General features: G+C 46.4%; 1 protein-coding gene across 1 annotated transcript in view; it reads left to right on the top strand.

The window, feature by feature from the left end:
• The window catches only part of PCGF3 (polycomb group ring finger 3), a 695,750-nt gene that overhangs the window by 383,768 nt on the left and 292,692 nt on the right, over positions 1–19,290 (top strand). The window lies entirely within an intron of this gene.

The raw sequence follows: 19,290 nt of genomic DNA, 5'->3' as shown, positions 1-19,290 counted from the left end.
CTAAAGGACCAGTCTGCATGCCAAAGCGTTAATGAAAGGCTGTAAGATACTTTCATTACTGTTGCGAACCATCATCAGACCAAATAACCACATGACTGAGTTGTCCTGCATAATATACACTTTTGTGTAAAACGCACTGCGCTTTCTTTCTAGCGTGGTTTTTAATGATGACTTCCAACTGCACTCTTCTGGCTTGTATGGGGAAGCCATGCTGTAGACCCAGTGCTGAGCGCCACATCTTGCCTTCCAAAATGTCAATTCTCTTTAAACGAGGCTGCATATTCTTCCAAACTATACATCATACCAGGAATAATGCTGGATGTGCATGCTTTTAGAAGCCCTTTGGTAGAAAATCCTCCTTTGTGAAACCATTTCGAATAGGAAACTTAATAGACTTAGTTACATATTCCTTACATTTGCTTCTGCGTGTTCCCTGCTAATGATTGCCCCATGGTATTTGAAAGTCTCTACTTGTTCTATTCTATAGTTGTGTATGTATTATACTTTTTGTGTAGACGTGTGCTCGCCAAAAGACATAACTTTAGTTTTTCCTTGATTAATTTGTAAGTAGTGATTAACCGAGCATTGTGACAATGCCTTGAGGGGAAAGCTTCAGTCCAATAGGTGTCTGATCCAGCACTACTTTCTGCATAGCCCATCCAAGGCACTGAGACCGTCCCCAGAGGTGGAACATTGGCTGTAGAAGCTATGGCATCCTACATATCTGCAATGTATACATTCAACAAAAGGCGTGTGAGTTAACTTGGTTTTAACCCTGTATTGATTTAATAGGTTTGGTGTATTCACCGGAAGTGCTGAACAGTATTTTAACATGGCTGCTGTTTCACGTGGATGAGACCTGTTGACATGTTTAACTTAAAGTTTTCTCCAGAGTAAGTTGCGTTTCTTTCTGTGAAGGGCAGCCATATAGTCAACAAATGTTATGTAAATCAGCAGAGTATTTCTACTCCTTGCCCCGTGGTTAAGTTATTGTGTTGATGATATGATATTAGTAATATATCCAGGTGTAAATATGGGGTGAAAACGATGCAAGTTCCTTCTGTGAGGATTCCTTGTATGTCTTCACTTCTCACTGAAGGGGAGTCCCTTACCAACTCACTCAGCAACTCAAAGTAAACTCTGTTGGGAGAAAACAGGAAGAATCCTTATACATCTGTTACTGTGATGTTTCATTTGAAAATAAGACCTGCTTGGTACTGAGACAAACCCAATGGAGTCCTAACCAGTATGACAGACTCAGATGGACTTCCACAAAATCCTGGGAAAGCCCCAGAGCAGAGTCAAAGTGGGAGGAGAGTGAGAACATTGGAGAGAGACTCTGGAGTTTCAGATCAGCTGCTGGAATGGCACTGATGAACATGGGGATAAGTTGTTTCCCAAGCTGGGGAGGAGCTGCAGAGAACCCGTATCTGCGTTATCCTGTTTGAGGCACAGGCTAGAGAGAGCCTGCAAAGCTGACTCGCATTCCAGGAGGGACATGCAAGGAAGCTGTAGAGAACAGATGCCCGAGCTGCACTGTTCCAGCTGTTCCACTGTACTAGCTATAGTCTGTCCAGCTGACTCAGGGAGGGAGGAAGGGAGAGAGAGAGAGAGATTTTAGTTATGTACTATTAGTGGTAGGGTCAGAGCAGCCTAGTTTTGGACAGACCACATACTTTGGACTTCACTACTGACGACAAGCACCCTAGTTAGTTGTGGGTTTCCCTACCTAACACAACTTGGGGGAAAGTGAGGTAGTTTCCCATAATTTTCAATAAAGGGTTCTTGAGAATGGCAACTTCTAGTCTCTCCTTATGGCCCTTCACACTGCCAGTGGTCTGTCTGGATCTCTTACAAAGCTACATTTGTATTCTGATGCAGGCCATAATGTAGGGGAGGCTGTTTAAAGAAAGCTCTTTGAATGACACTTTTTTTTGTTTTTTTTAACACTCGTGATTTGGCACTTTTTGGTACTCGTATGTAACAAGTGAATTTGCATACAATCCCAAGGTGGGCATTTTACTTACTGTTAAGGTTGTTTTTGTACAACCCTCATGTCAAGGGGCGTTCAAACAAGAACTCTAGGGTGGGGCAAAAGGCAAACCACTTCTAAAGGTAGCCGCATACAGATCAAATTTGTCAACACTTAAATAACCAGATTGATATACTAAAAATGTTTACGTTTATCAGGGTGCAAGATTTAGTACTGGACACTAACCATTGGATAGTTATTGACTCTTAGTGAGTAAGAAGTGGTATGTGTGGGCAGTACTTCTCATAATGTAACTTTTTTTGTTACATGAGTTGTCTCTGCCAAATATGGCCCTTTTTTTCCCCACATGTATGCAGTCGTAACGCCACCAAGGAATCCTAGTTTGCTGTATGGGGGTGAGAGAAAATAACCAAAAAGAGAATTTCGGGTTTTTTCATAAAATGCCAATAAAAAGATTTACAAAAGCCTGTGGTTCTTCCTTGTAGGAGCTAGGAACAAATGGTTTGCTGTGCTGAATTGGCCATTTTCCAGACTTTCAGGTTGAGTGGAAACCAAAAAAACATTTTGATATGCTAACCAGCCATTTGGTGAGAGCTAGGCGATTTTGGCCTTTTTTGTCTAATAGGACATATGTTGACGGAATGGAAGAGCAGGGTAGGAAAGCTAAATGGGAAGACGGTGGCATACATTTCTGAAAAGTGGACAAAATTCCAAGTTTAGGAAGGGGTGATTTTCGCATGTCTGGCAAAAACTATGCAGGGAAAAATGCCATAGTTTGGGGAAAAATCGGAAAAATGACAGGAAAAAAAAAAGTATGGAGTGGACATGGTTGGGCTGGTAAGGCAAAATAGCATCTGTGAATTTTGAGAAAAACAATGCTCCGCTACATTCCCCTGACTCTTCCAGTTAGGAAATCACACATTTTTCGTAATGTTTCACAAAACATGCAATACCACAAGCCAAAAACTGAGCCATGGTACACACGATTTTTATGCTTGCGGCCTAAACAGACTTACTTAGCATGTGTAAATAAGGGAAGCAAATTTGGTGAGGAAGGACAAGCATACATTTTTTTGAAAGCACAGGCAGACCTTTTGAAGGGTTGGTGACTTGTGCAGGTTACAAAAGTGCATAGTGCATAAAGCAGCAAGTAAATGTAGGTCACATTTGGGAAATGAAAGGGTTGTGTGACAAAGTGCAGCAGCACGTGTGTCGAAACGTTATGAAAACCACACAAATACAACAAATGTCCTGCGTTCCCACAGGTGTTCTGATGAAAACAGTACCTCACATGTGTGGGTGCACCTATCTGGGCGTAAAGGGGGACTTGATTGCCCCTTAGGGCGCGATTCCCTACCCACCTCCCTTGACCCCTTAGGTAGGGCTGTGTGCATTGGGCACAGACTCACAAGTCTTGAGTTATGATGAGAGGCGCCTCAGGGGTTCAGCCTAGCGCTTTTGACAGTTCCCCGAGTTCTGCACCCTTTGTCATACTTGACAAAAATACAGCCAGAAAATATTGTGTAGTTCATTTTGACTCAAACCTTATTATGAAGCATTGCTCAAAATATGAAGCTGACACTTGAAGGTAGAAAGTTAATATATTTATTATCACTTCTGTTCTCTAACAGCTTTGATCATCATTATGCCTGCTATAATGGCAATAAAAGCATAACATACCGTCATTTATATAAAGGGCGTTCTTGCATAAGCTAAACACATAATTGGCGTCTAACAAAGATTAAGTACAATTCATCATTTTTAACACACCCGCTTGAGCAATCTTGGGGTTCATGGTATGTTGTCTAAGCTATGCTATGAGCACCAAAGCTCAGCACCCGGTGTATACTGAGTTGAAGCTGCCAACAGAACACCACTCCGCTCACTATCCTACTCCCTTCTTCACCTTATTAACCCATCCCACCTTTATCATTTACAGATCCGCCTGGGGACCAATTCCATTGGTGACGGTGCGCGGTACAAATACCTTTAACATTAACATCAGGTATGATCAGGAGTGGAGTGACATAATAAAGCACGCTGTCAGTCTAACATATGCAAAAATGTTCAACCAACACACTTTAAACTCACGATTTCCAGGACTTGCTGTTCTGCATACAAAGTGACCACGGGGGCCTGCTGCTCTGACGTGCTATTGAAGGCTCTTCCCAGCCGCCCACGATCTCGTTTTCTCTCTGCTTGCTACAGCTGAGTTCCTCTAGCCTTAGTCTGTTGTGCTTTATATATTAACATGCATGACCTAGTCTACATATACTATGTGTGTCATTTCCTTGGCCTGGACAGAACATCTAGAGTCTGACCATGCTCTTGAGCTTAGCTTTGCATTGCACCCATGATTTACCTGTTTGAAAACTCCAGTAACGGGTACTGTCTTTGCTTCTTTATTTCCATTAGAATGCATGGGCTTCTGCTTGACGACCAAGCAAAACGCTGTGTTCTCTTCTAGCCTATTTCAAATGCCATTATATTGGATGCATTTTCTGAAGGGGTTTAAGCGCGACAATAGCTTTGGACACTTTTTAACCGCATATCATGCTTCCTGTTCAAAGCTGCTTATTAGTGCAGAAGCATCTCTTGACTCTGCTACTAGCTCATCTACAACAAGAAGCTGTCACTTGTGGTTGGTTTATGTGCACCCGTGTACTTCTATTTTTTTTGGTATCGTGTTCCCTGCCATTGGCCTTTTATCTGATGTGCCAGGTGCGAAACTTAGCCGTTAAAGACAAGAAGCTGCTATCCTGTGGTTAGAAAGAGGAATCTATCATGTCTTGTTAATAAACTTTGCTAAAGCCACGGAACAGGCTATGTGCTTGCTCTTTGCTGAACTCACGAGCGTTTTTCATCAATGGCAATAGTGTCTACAGCAAATGTCGAACAATGGCTTCTGACACTAGCCCTTGTGCTACTGTGTACTTTGTATTCTGTGGCACAGCTGTCTTAGCTCGTTCGTAACATTTGTAAATCATGACAAGGGAAAAGGCCAAACCTCTGGTAACTCCAGTCTTTCGGCAGAGCAGATTTGCAGGAATTTTGCTCATGTGGACAGCCTACAGATTTGGGCCTAGGGTGTCGCAGCCACCAAGGAAAACTGGGAACCCCATGCATTTCCAAAAAGAGGACACCCGTGGGAATCCAGAGGTCTTACTTGCGCGAATTGGCCCAGACTGTATTACCCACAATCCCTGGGGAAGTCTGAAATTTGGCGAAAAAACACCACAATTTGTGCACATTTCACTCTGCTCACCCACCGAAACATGCCATCAACAACACATGTCCTACCTTCCCGTGTCCTCACAGGTGTCCCGACAAAAACAGTACCTCACATGTGCAGGTGCACCTACCTGAGCACAAAGGGAAAAGGCTAAACCACTGGTAACCCCAAGTCTTTCGGCAGAGTAGATTTGCAGGAATTTTGCTCATGTGGACAACCTACAGATTTGGGCCTAGGGTGTTGAAGGCACCAAGTAAAACGGGGGGAACCCCATGCATTTCAGAAAATAAGTTACCTGTGGGAATCCACAGATGTCTGACTTGTACAAATCGCCCCAGAACTTATTACCCACAAGCCCTGGCAAAGACCAAAATGCGAGACTGGTGCCCAAGGCCAGGGACATTACCCCCGACTTTCCTGGAGCTCTGGCTGGCCTGCGTTACAGCTTCTCCCTCCGGGAAAGGATAGGTAATGTCCCGGGCTTCCCTGGAACCAGTGCTGGACTTGGCCTAATGCCTGCCCTATCTCTTGTACAAAAAGTGTGAAAAGGACAAATATCTACAAAAGGAAAAATCCGTGTTCAAATGGATAATGTGGCTGAACCAGCTCTCCTCCCCACGTTCGACCTCACTGAGTAAGGTGATCCTTGTAGGCAGGATGACACACTCTGGCTCAGTTTTCAACTATATATATATATAGTTGAGATATATATATATATATATATATATATATATATATATATATATATATATATATATATATATATATATATATATATATATATATATTTCATACTCTTTGGGTCTCCCTCTGTTGGGCTCGGACCCCTTTTTGATGTAGAAGACTTTCCATTGTGCGTGGCTTTGTCAGACCACTGCAGGACCACTCCGCTCAACGTTCACTATTTTACTTTCACTCGTGGCATTTATTTGCCTTTTAGTTTCAAACAATGTACCTTTCAGAGACTTTCAAAAAGTCCTACTTACTTTCACTGGATCACTCCATTACTTAGTATCGCTGATCTCTCAGCTGTATTTTACTTTAAAGTTATTTCACGTATATGCCTTTGTTCGTGTCTCATCCACACGCGTGCAGCCTTCACTTGTGATGTGATGTTGCTGCTTCATTCACTGTAACACACCAGTTTCTCGGATTGCTTGCCAACTCCCCGGCTGTGTGCGCTTCATTCTTGTTTTGCGGTTTCCAATTTTCGAGTCCAGGTTAGCACCATAGGCTTGGTCTTGCATCCCCAACTCTGCCGTTCACCCGGGAGGGTCTCTGGTGCCTTTGGAACACAATGCAATCTTCACTTGTGGGATCTGGCCTTCTCCGCATGTCTTTTGCGGACTGTCTGAGGCAACGCCCTCCAGTAGGGAAGGCTTGGGGTTTTCGGCCCGCTGCTCTCGTCCCATGGTCCGTTGCTCTTCTCCAGTAGGTGTGCCTTTGTCCTGGAAGTTCCGCTCGTTCTCGTGTTTGCCTTGCTCAGTGTCTTTAGGTGTTGCCTTTTATTTGTGTGAGGAGAGCAATGTGGTATCAGGTGTATGCACTTCTGATAAAGTGCCTGACTTTGCCTGACCTGATTAATGGGACCTGTCTAGTACGATGTGAGTTAATCTGGTTACTCTTAGTCACCCTCTTCCTCGGCCTTGTGTTTGTGTAAAAAGGGGGCTGGGGAAATCCTAAAAAATTGAATAGGTTAGATGAACAAGAGGGGGGGAAATGGTGCGTCTCACCATCGACTATCTCACCTGCACTCCCCGAAAGACCCCTCACCCAGATGATCCTCCCGCACTTGTCCACCCCCAGGAACTGGATTCAAAAGCGATGTCCGTGTCCTGGCCACCTGGATGACAAGTCCCACAGGACTAGTGGGTGAGACAACCTTTGGTTTCCCACAAGTGAAACCAGCCCTTTTGAAATCTATCCACCTGCATTCTGAGGTTGTTAAAGGTACAGTGTCCTTTGATACAAGAGTGACAATGTTATCCAAAGATGGAATTGTGGCAATACAGCTTCAGGGTAGCTACTGTAACTAAGGTGTGAATAAAGCTGGGGGCTTGTAAGACTATTAAGTCAACAACCTGTAATGCTGAGACTGTTGAAGATGGGAGAAAGGCAATCTGGAAGCAGAGGCAGGTTATACGTATGGCAGTAAGACAGACAGAAGAGGCAGAGGCTGTCCCTTTCTTACAGCATAGGTAGAGTGCCCTGGCTACCTGTGGAGGGGGGGGGATCAAGGAGTCTTGCCTTTAAAATGCCTAACAATTATCAAGTACAAAGTTGAAGTAGAATTACCCGAACTATGGTGGAGTATAATACGGTCAGTGAATGTTGTTCTAAAGGTGGTTGAAGTAGTGGTAAAATGTGGAACAAAGGAGCCTGTTCCCACAGTAGCAATAGTAGGAGGTTGGTTGTCAAGAGGAGAGCAACACCCTAAGAAGAAGCATCCTGACAATTATGCCAGGGACACTGCAGGGGTCATAAATACTTGGAAAGTTGTTGAAGCAGAAGTGACTGATTTATTCTTTGAACTGTGGCGAAACTGTCTTGGAAAGAGGATGTCCAGGATTACCATCCGTGCTGTTTCATGGGCTGGAATTGTAAGGGGACATTTTAAAGAAAGTGGGTTTTACTGTTACTAGTGGATTTTTGTTTGAACTTTTATTTCATTTGGAACTTGAACGAACTTGTTCAAGACTTTAAATTTCTTTTTGAACATTTGGGGAAGAGATCTACCCAGGACAGGTGAAGGCAATACAAATTATTGGTTGTTGGTTATTTACTTATTTTGTTCATGATTTACTTTGATGTTTTGTTGCTTAGTGTGAGAGCCAGGTTTGTTTATGCTAGGAGTAATCCCATTAGACTAGGTAGGGAACTCCCTGATAGAGTAGGTTTAATGAGAATTTATTTGCACTTTTAATCATTAATAAAATGTTTAATTTGGGTAAAAACACAAGCAGTTGTTTGCCTCGCATTACTGACCCCTCACACGACTGACCTCTAAAGGCCTGTGGAAATCTGAGACGAGGTGCCCTGTGCTAGCTAACCGACCGGCAATAGGATCACACCCTCCCACCTACTGGGATGAGACACAGAGGGATATTGAGGTCGACACTGATGAGATTAGAGTATGAGTCTACACAAAAAACCTGAAACCAGAGTAAGGTAGTGGGGCAATGCCGAGAAAAGGAGTTCACTAGCTCGATCAGTGTAAATCAGAAGCTGAGGTAAAAGCCCCAAGCATCTTCACAAGGAAAGCCTGTGATGCATGCTGAAAGTGTGAACGACTGCATGCTGATAAAAGTGAGTCTTAAAGCTGTACACCGGCAAAGGGTGTTCTTACGCTGATAGTGAACTGTGAAATGGGGCATGGCTTTAATCCCAGGTCAGGACACTGGGAAACTGTCATAAAACACACTGAGAAAGTAGTTTGTGTTTGAAACACCGTTTGTTAGGAAACTGCTACAATTCAATGCAAATCGAGGAATTATTTGTTGCTTAAAACACGGCATGCTGGGAAAAAGTCTCCAAACCCAGAACAAACGGAGAAAGAATGTTTTATTTATTTGTTTAACCTGAAATGCTATGTACTGGGGAATCAACTATCTGACAAAATAGATACTAAATACTGACGTTTCCTACTCCTTAAGGCGATGAGGTGAAAGTACTACAGACCAGGAAGACTGAACCCAAGCACATTGGCTAAGCCTGAACCCAGAGAAACTTTATTTTTAGAGATTTTGTTCAGTATTTACTTTTGAAGTACGTTTTTTATATTGACGAGTCTCCCACAACCAATCCACACAGCCGCCTTAAAATGGAAAACTAGCCTGAGATGCTCTTGAGGTCTGACTGGGTGCATAAAGAGTTCGATGAAGGCCTTGTGGGCATCGGGAACTATGGGATTCCGCTCTTAAAGTATAGTCTGTTTTCAGCATCTCCTTCTATTGCGGGCAAGCCAGAAAACCTGGCACAGTATTGCTCAGATGTGCATTTGGGTCCTCTGGCAAGAGCGTTCAAACTTGTGAATTCTGGCCAATTGTCCCTGCTAGAGACCTGGACTCGTGTTAGAGGTAATATTCTCTTTAAACGGTTTAAGCCGCCAATAATAGAAACCTTTAGCCAACCCACTACCACCAATTAAGCCAATATGACGGGTGTTTTATGCCTTGTGGACGAAAAAGGAGGAATCTTTTTGTCAACATACAGCTTAAAAGTTAAGTTGGAAGTAGCACACATTTAGGGTAGAGTTGAAGATTAATTTTACATTATGCAGTGATGATTTTGGCTGCTCCAGATAAAAATGTCAAAGCTGTGAAGATAATTAGGTATTCAGAGCTGCAACGCCTTCCACCTCACTAAACTTCATGCACACACTTTATTTCACAGCTTGACGTATTCCTAGTTTTATTTGAAAACGTGAACGTTCTGAAAACCTGCATACAAGCTAAAGAACTGATACTTTCTGGTTTCTAGGAGAACAGGACTGGCATGTTTTTGTTTTGAAAGTGGTAAATGAGAAGCTAAAAACATAAGTCTGTAGGAACTCTGCAACTGGACTGTCTAAAACACTGGTATCTCTCCCGCTCGCAATCTTTTCTTCTGATGCTCGAAGACCTGTTGGCAGCCTCTGTGCTCTTTGACACATTGTCCTATTCTGGAGACTTTACAAAATGGTATTCACTGCAATGTGTGCCGGGGTTGGTATAAACATTTCTAACCAAGGAAACGCTAACATTTAGACTGCTAACTAATCCCAAATTAACTGTACTCTTACAGTGCTTTAACCATCTCGACTTTAACCCACTGCCTGGCCCTCTGGACTTGTACTTTGGTTTCACATAGATAAAGTGTTACAGTATCAGGGATGAAAGATGAACCCCGAACCCCTTCCTCCCTTTTGGCCCTCACCTTCCTCACCTCACCTTCTAGGGTGAGTGTTCAGGCATAGTAGACTATTGTGACAGACATGTGCTAGGCGCGGACTGAGGGGGTTCAGAAGACCTTGAGGGACAAGGGAAGCCACCCATGCTGCAAAGCAACCCCTAGAGGTACAGTGGATCCCCAAAATCAGGGGTCTGCAACCTCTGGTTCTCCTGATATTTTGGACTAGGACTTACCTGATCAACCACTATTGACTATTCTGGTTAGGGCTAGTGGGAGTTGTTGTACAAAACATCTGGAGAGCTAAAGGTTTCAGACCCCTGCCCTAGATCCTCCCCTTTCTCCAGCATTGGATCTTTCATGGATTCACATGATGTGAATATTCTCCATCGACATGCTGGGAAACCTGTCACTTTAACCTAGCGTTTTCCTATGGAAAACCTGGACACTTTAGTGTCCTATCAACGTCCCTTTTTGGTGCCTTAGTCCCCACCAATAGGACGTAGGGTATAAATGGCCCCACCCCCACAGCTTCCCTTCAGATTTCAACCGTCTCCAAACTGTTGGGATCACCTTGTGTTCTTCGTGTTTTTACACGTGTGTTTTGTTACTCAAGTATTGAGGTGGCTTTTGGGGCTCCGAAGAAGTCTTTTCCGGCCCTGTGCTAATTGTGGACTGAAGGTGACGGTCCTATGGATTGCCTCTACTGCCTTTACCCCCATCACTCGGCAGACCATTGCGAGATTTGTCGGGGGTTCTCGCAGAGGACTCTTCAGGACCACAATCAGTGGCTGGTCTGTTGGCTCAATGTGGGCACATACTCAGCTTTGGAGGTGGGGTTGGTTCGGAGCCTGTCCTCAGAGCGGCCTGTGCAGTCTGCGGAACATCGCTGTGTGGCATTGGCTGAGCCTCTGGCTAAAACATTTTCCTGCTGTGCCAGCGTCTGAGGTGGGGAAGAGCAGTAGATCTTCGAGCAAGCAACTGTCGAAGGGTACATCTTTGTATAAGCATGGTCGGTCGGACCATTATCAGGTGTCTGGTAGTAGGCCCGAGAAGTCGACGGTGCAGGAGAAGGGCTTGTCAAGCCGAAGGAATCTTCATCGAAGCGCTTGTCTTCCGGGGACCATCACAGGTCATCCTCCAGCAGGGAGTCATCTAAACACCGGTCCAGCGCTGCCAAGCAGGCTGGGTGTCTGGTGAAATGTACGCCGCAGGTGGCCGTACGTACGACAACCTTGTAAACTGTGAACTTGTCGTTAACGGTTGCTCTCCAATCTACAGTTCCATCGACGGTGTCGTCAGCTCCGGCGACGACGCCGTTTGACAAGGAACTAATGCTGTTTTCGTCCACGAGAATGGACACTGAAGGATTGTTGCCGACGAGTGGTGCATGGCAGTCGTCCGCCTTCGACTCGTTTCTGCCTGACAACATTCTGCACAAGATACGGCGGCTTTTTCAGTGTCTTCGGAGGTGGATGATGACCAGGAGGAGCCTGTGCAGGGCCTGTCGGCTTTGGGACTACAAAGTGTTGGGCCTTCGACATCGGGTGGAGGGGGAGCTGATCCGGCTAGTTGTCCCCTGGTTAACTTGCAGTCTGTTGCTCAAGGTTCTGTCCACGCTGCAATCGTTGTTGGGCTAGCTGTTGCAAGGTTGCCTCCTCTGAATCTGGCACCGGTGGGGATGGTGATGGAGGTTCCTGATGTGCCTCCACAAAAATCTCCTCCGGCAGGGTTGCCTGTACCGTTGCCGGTGAGGAAAGACTGTCCACAGTCGTATCCTGAGGAGGGCGAACTGCCAGAGTTGGAGACCGAGAGTGTTCCGCAGGACACTTTGTCTACTGGCTTGTTTTTGCTGACGAGGGACGACGCATGGGATAGAGACTGGGAGGTGGAACATCCGTGGATTTTGGGTTGGCACCAGAGGAAGAGCGGAAGGATTGCTTCCTTTTTCGTTCATATGGGCAAGAGAAGGAAGGCTGACTTCTCCGTGCCTATTCTTGACAATGTGTGGCAGGAGGGCCTGCGCACGATACGCCATCCGTTTTCGGAGCCGGCTGTCAAAGGTCGGCTTGAGAAAAAGTTCAAGGCCCTGGAGTCTACCCCGACGTGCTTAGTCTCTCAGCCCAATCCTGAGTCAGTGGTGTCGGTGGCGGCCAGCCATAAGGCCCGAAGTCAGCACAAGTGTTACTCCTCCGGACAGTGCGGCAAGGAGGCAGAATGCCTTCGGGAAGAAGGTTTTGACTGTTTGGGTGACAACGGTGAAAGTGGCGAATTCATTAGCCATCATGGCACACTATGATCGCAAAATGTGGCATAGCTGGTGCCTATTTTGGAACATCTGCCGGAGCAGCACAGCACGGAAGCCATGCTGTTGGTGCGGGAGGATGAAGAGGCTTCCAGCCACAGCATAAATATTGCCATACACCTGGCAGAGTCCGGATTTAAGAAAATTGCCAATGGGGTAGTGCTTCGTAGCCAAGCCTGGCTGAATTGCACTGACTTTCGCCCGGAGGTGCATTCCAAAGTTATCGACATGCCCTGTCAGGGGGAACATTTGTTTGAGGGGAAGAAAATCAATGAAGCCCTCAAAGGGATGAAGGAGGACACAGACTGCTAAGTCCTTAGGTGCTTTGCAGAGTGGGTGCCCTTTTCGCTTCTTTTGCCCGTTCCGGGGTGCGTCAGGTAATGCCCGGTTTGCTTCCACCAGGGACCGGGGTTACGGTCGATAGTTATTCCTCCCAGGGGTATCGACGGTTGGTGCAGTCGGCGCATAAGAGTCGGGACTTTCAGGCACAGCAGAAGGTTTGCAGTCCTTCACCTCTAAAGAGAGGGAAGCTAAACCACAGCAATGACTGCCTTCTGGACAATGTATTGGGGGGCAGGGTGGTTATGCATGTGGACGAGTGGAGAAAAATAAAATCGGATCATTTGGTGTTGGACACGGTGCGTCTAGGCCACTCGTTGTTCAAGTGTCCCCCGGTTCCCATTCCACCAGTGCATGACTTGCAACTGCATCTTCAAATACAGTGGCTGGAGGTGGTTCTTATGCTGGAGAAAGGGTGCCGATGGCAGAGAGAGGCCAAGGGGTTTATTCCTGCTACTTCGTGGTGAAGAACCCCAACGGCAAGCAGTGGCCCATTCTGGATCTTCGGGCGTTAAACAAGACTCCAACGCCTGAAGTTCAAGATGCGCACTCTTCAGGAGGTCCTCTGGTTGGTCCAGCCAGACAAATTTCTGGCATCGTTGGATTTGCAGGACGCATACTTTCACATTCCACGCAAGTTTCTGCGGTTTGTCGTAGGAGAGGAATATTACCAGTTTCGGGTAATCCCGTTTGTTAACGTCCTGGGGACGACTTCAAACCAAAGTGTTTGGTGCCAGTGGCAGCGTTTCTCAGATGAGAAGGTCATCGCATGTACCCGTACCTGGACGACCAGCTGGTGAGAGGTCCGTCGCCAGGGGAGGCGCAGGAGAGTCTCAGAGCTACCATGCAGCTGTTGCAACGACTGGGATTCACCATCAACTTCGAAATAATTTGAGGCCTTTCAAGGAATTGGTGTTTCTGGGAGCAGAATTTCGGACTCCACAGGGGCTGGTAAAGCCATCCGGCGAGTGGGTCCTGAAGCTTCTGCAAAAGGCAGCCGAGTGGAAGATGGGCACAAGGGTGTCAGTCCGGTCCTACATGTCGCTGCTGGGGGCCATGGCGTCATGTATCCTGTTGCTGCCAAACTGTCTCTTCATGAGACTGGTGCAAGAGTTCCTTGTGGACCGGTGGGCGCGGATCTTGGTCGGACAAATTGGTGATCAACGGCATGCTGGTGGACGCTCTTCGCTGGTGGACGCTCTTCGCCAATCTGGTACGGGGCATGCCGTTGCTGGAACCGGAGTTCCAATTTCCGATTGTGGCAGAGGCCTCTGTCAGGATTGGGGCGCATCTTGGCGAGTCGCAGGTTCATGGCCTGTGGTTTCGGGAGGATTCTCAGTTCCACATCAATGTGCTCGAGTTGAGAGCAGTACACTGGGCCCTCAAGTCGTTTCTCCCGCTCATACGCAGTTCGGTGGTGAGGGTGTTGACAGACAATACCACCACAATGTTTTATCTCAGGAAACAAGGGGGGCACTCATTCCAGGGTTCTTTTGAAGGAGGCGCAGGACATTTGGCATTGGGCTCTGCTTCAATCGACATTGTGGCTTATCTGCCAGGAGTGTTGAATATGCAGGCAGACGTGCTCAGCAGGGACATCTGCCAGCTGCACGAGTGGCAGCTGAAGGAGCAGCAGGTTTCCATGATCTTCCGGAAGTGGGGCCATTCCCCGTTGGATCTTTTTACGACTGTGAAAAACAAACAGTGCCGGGAGTTTGCCAGCAGGTGGTCTCACCAGAGTCTTTGGGGGGATGCGTTCTCGTTCCCGTGGACGGGACGGTTTGTGTATGAATTTCCCCCCTTTCTGCTCATTCGGCCGGAACTTCAGTCGATTCGGAGATACCAATGCCGTGTGATTCTGGTGGCTCCGTCTGCCCAGGCAGCTGTGGTTCAACAATCTCCTTCATTTGTCGATGGTGGAGCCGATTCGGTTGGGGACGGTGGCGGACCGTCTGGCTCAGGATGGGGGCACTGTGTGGCACTACGATCCAGGGTCTCTCAGCCTGACGGCTTGGCTCCTGACTACTCAGTTTGGCCAGCTAGGGCTTTCCCGCGACTGTTGATGAATTTTAGAGGCGGCAAGAGCACCATCCACGAATGCCTCAAATGCATGTAAATGGAAGTGGTTTTGTGTGTGGTGTAAGGCCCAACCGGGGGTTGACCCTTCGAACATTTTCCCAGAGCAGGTTCTCCCGTACCTGTTGCAGTTGGCGGAAGGGGGTCTGGCATTGCCCTCAATTGTACATTTGGCTGCCATATCTAGATTTAATCGGAAGAGTCATGCGGCTCCTCTGTTTAGCGATCGGCTAGTAAAGCATTTCTTGAAGGGGTTGTTTCGAACTTTTCCTCCGGTGAAGAAGTTTGCACCGGTATGGAGCCTTTATGTGGTACTTTCGGGTCTGATGAGACTGCCTTTTGAGCCGATGTCGACGACTCCTTTGAAGTTTGTCATGGAAAGTGTTTTTTCTTGTAGCAATTCCTTAAGCCAGGAGCATGTCGGAGTTGCAGGCAATGGTCGTCGACCCTCCTTACTTGAGATTCCTGAAGGACAAGGTTATTCTGGCCACTAACCCGCACTTTATCCCCAAAGCGCCGACAGCATTTCACAAACTCTTCTATTGTTTTGCCCTCATTTTTTGCTTCAGCATCCACACCTGCAGAACGGGCTCTGAATTCTCTGGACGTTAAGAGGGCGTTAACATTTTATTTGAATCGAACTCATGACTTCAGAAAATAAAAGCAACTGTTTGTGGCTTATGGGCCATCCAACAAGGGATAGGCTCTCCAAACCAGGACTTTCTTGTTGGGTGTCCTCTAATATCTCGTTATGCCACGCTAAATCTAGGAAGCCTTTGAGGACTCCTCCTAAGGTGCACTTAACGAGGTCCACGGCTTCGTCTGCGGCGTTATGGTTGGGTACTCCGCTGGTGGACATTTGCCAGGCGGCCTCCTGGGCAGTGCCGCATAACTTTAGCCGGCATTACTGTCTGGGGCAGCAGCATGGTGATGATGTGCAGGTGGGACGTGCAGTCCTGCAACGCCTGTTCCAATAAGGTAAGCCCTGCAGCTTTGTGTGTTTATTTTGACCTTTGTCACTTGATGGGTTTGTCTCATAGGTGATTCTTTTCTGTATTGGTTTGCCTTTACACTCCACCATGCATGTTGGTACTGCTATGTAATCTATTCACAGCATGTGAATCCATGAAAGAGCCAATGCTGGAGAAGGGAGTAGTTTCTTACCTGTAATTCCATTTCTCCAGCATTGTTCTTTCATGGATTCACATGCGCCAGCCCGCCGCCCCTGCAGGCAAACCTGGTTCGGGTTACCTCTACTTTGGAGGTTAAAATCTGAAGGGAAGCCGTGGGGGTGGGCTATTTAAACCCTACGTCCCATTGGTGGGGACTAAAGCACCCAAAAAGGACGTTGAGTCAAAGTTTTCCATAAGAAAACGCTAGGTTAAAGTGACTGAGGTTTCCCAGCCTGACAGAGAATAATCACAGCATGTGAACCCATGAAGGATACCAACGCTGGAGTTACAGGTAAGAAACTACTCCCTTCTTCTCTAGCTTCCAATGCAATGATACCACTGTGAAGTGGACGGTTCGAAGTGGGGGTTACCTGGGGATGGGGGGGGTGGGGGTGGGGGCGGTTTGACAGCCATTGAGGGCTGCTGCCATAGAAATGTTTTTAAACTATTAATAAGACAGTGGTCAGTTTGTAAACTGGTTTACATGGGTAGACCAGAGTGGGTTAGTGGCATGCTCCCTCTTGTTTTGCTCTCTACAAGCTGTAGACAGGATGGAGAACAGGTGGCTCACCGGCCCATGGAACACTGCTAAGCCGAGAGATTCTGTTGCTAGAGGAGAAAGTAGCCATCCCTCTGGGTTGAGGGGCTGCCATGGTATGTCCAACGCACCTCAAAATGGCTGCGGTGTTCTAAAGCCCTCGGTCTGCTCTACTCCGGCAATTAATGACTACTGCAGAGAAAAAATGCCATGCTACGCAGTATGAGGAGAACAATGAACCCACATGGGAATGAAGGAAACCTTAACCAATTGGCAACCTGGGAGTTAAAAAGAGAAGGATTATTTGGCCGAATATGGTGACCAAGACAGTGTTAAAGGAGACTCATAGGCAGAATAAGTTGGTGTTAGGGTGATTTGAACACCTGGTGCACATAAATATCTGCAATTGGCTGAGCAGGACAGCTCTGTTGGTGAAGCGGATAACCAAGAGCCAACTGGGGGCTCTAAACCAGCACCAGGCTGTAGCCAAAAGAGGGAGCCAATTGCAAGGGGCTGTACCCCAGAATCTGGCTAGAGCCAAAGAATGAGGAGACAAGCCAGAACCTGTAGTTGGCTCAATTTAACTTTAAGGCTTTTGAAGTGCAGGCCTTTCCCAGAGGTGTACAGAGTGCTTTACAGCAAGAAGAAATGCAATGCCACACAAACAATGAACATAATACAAAAAATAGTTACATGTTTATAACTTTGGCGCCGTTTGACGAATCCTCACGATTATGCAAAGTTTGTGGTTTCATCAAGTGGGGGCAGAGGGGCACAGAAGTCCCAAAATCTTTGAAATCCTCAGACCTAATGGAATAAAATGTTGCTCACGCCTATAGCCCAAACCGCTGGACAGATTTGCAACAAACCTGCGCAAGGAGCGGCGGCTTCGTCCCCAAAGGGTGCTTTTGTAAATTGGGTGTAAATCCAACCAGTAGTTTATTTTTTATTTTTTTTAAATGGCCAAAAAGTAGGTCAAACAAAATCAGTGATTTCCACGTGTGGTTCACAGACCATTTCCTGATTCGGGTCCGTGGACGCCCCTGGACCAATCGGGAAGCAGCATAACGTTTGCAGTCATCGAGCGTGCACACTTAGTGGTCAATTAAAAACACGATGTGCGTCCAAAACCATTAAAACAGATGGCATGTTGGATTTGCGGACTGCGCCCTTAGTCAGCAAACATCGCAGTAAAATGTATTAAAAAACATAACATTACACTTGTCAACTAATTAATCTGCGGGGAGGTGAAGAGGGGAGAGGGCCTGAAACGCCAGAAATCAAGTGTTTTTTCTTCTATGTAGTCCGCAAACCTCAGATGTTCGGGGACATTGCTGGGATGTTCGCAAACGTTCGGGGACATCATGGATATTTCTGCATTATAGGGTTGGTGAAAAGCTGTTTTTAATGGCTTATCACATTGGTGCCACTTGCTGAAACTTCATGAAATTTGACATCGTTTTAGACGCAACCCAGAATAGTTCTGCAATGTTTTGTGCAGTTTTGCCAAGAGGGGGCCACATTTTAGAGGGGGTGGTCCCAAAATATTTGAAAGACTTGGTGCTGTTTGACAAATCTACACAAATGTTTGCAAAATTATTCTAGGCCCGGATTTTAATGTTTCTGCAAAGTTTAATGGGATTTTGTCAAGAGGGGGCAAAATTAGAGGGGCGGGGGGGTCTCAACTTTTTTAGATGGGTTATCACTTTGGTGCTGTTTGGGTATATAAGTGTTGCACAAACCTTTGTACAGATTCATCAAACTCTAATGTTTGAAGAGCGTTTGTCAAGTAGGGGCTAAATTCTAAGACTATTTGTTGCACATACATTTTGACATTTTTCAAAAGATTAAACGTGGGCGGATTTGCAGCAAACCCGTGCACGTAGCATTGGCAAGCATCCGAAAGCATGGTTTTGCAAATGTGTCTGTGTTTAAGTATTATCGAGGAGGTACTAAAAATAGTGATCCACCTTTGGTGACTAAGGTATATAACCTGTGCCCATGGACCGCAGCCAGATTGTCCGGGTCATGGCCTTTGACCCGGACAATCTGGCCCCTGGCCATGACCAAGAGGGACCGGCAATGGGGATTAAGTGGGCATGGCTACCAGAGACCGGCAATGGGGTAAAGTTTTTCAAAATCGGGATAGGTTTGAATGGGAAAAAAAATTCTGATTGTGGATACAGCCCGAATGGCTCAACGGGATTACAGCAAACCTGTGCGGGCATCCGCAAGGACATTAAAGCATGGTTTTGCAACGCTGTCCTGCATTTTATTTCCAAAGTCACAATGCAAGTACAAAAAGTAGTGATATATCTTTGGTTCCTGGACAGTGGGCATGGCCTTTAGCAGCGATGAATGCCTACTCTGATTTTACTTATTGGGGCATGCAGAATGACTGAAGCCCTGGGTTTAAATGGGAAAGAAAATTCTGTTTGCGGCTGCAGCAAACCTGTGCGAGGAGCATTAGCAAGGATCTAAAAAAGCATTGTTTTACAAATCTGTCCTGTTTTACTTTTTCCAAAGTGTCTAAATGTATGTAAAAAAAATAGTTGGGGCATGTGGTACCGCTGATAGCCCATGCCCATGGATTTTGGAGATTGACTATGGCTGTAAGCCATGAACACTGGTCATTAGTCACATTATGAGGGTATAGTGGACACTGGACTAGGATGTAGGGTGGGTGGAGGGGTTATGGGTGAGCCTCATGCCCTATCCAATTCAACCATGACATGCCTCCCCACCATG

Source organism: Ambystoma mexicanum, chromosome 6q (assembly GCF_040938575.1).
Source record: "Ambystoma mexicanum isolate Mex_15411 chromosome 6q, UKY_AmexF1_1, whole genome shotgun sequence".
Classification (NCBI taxonomy): Eukaryota; Metazoa; Chordata; class Amphibia; order Caudata; family Ambystomatidae; genus Ambystoma; species Ambystoma mexicanum.
This window is presented reverse-complemented; position numbering and strand designations above follow the sequence as displayed.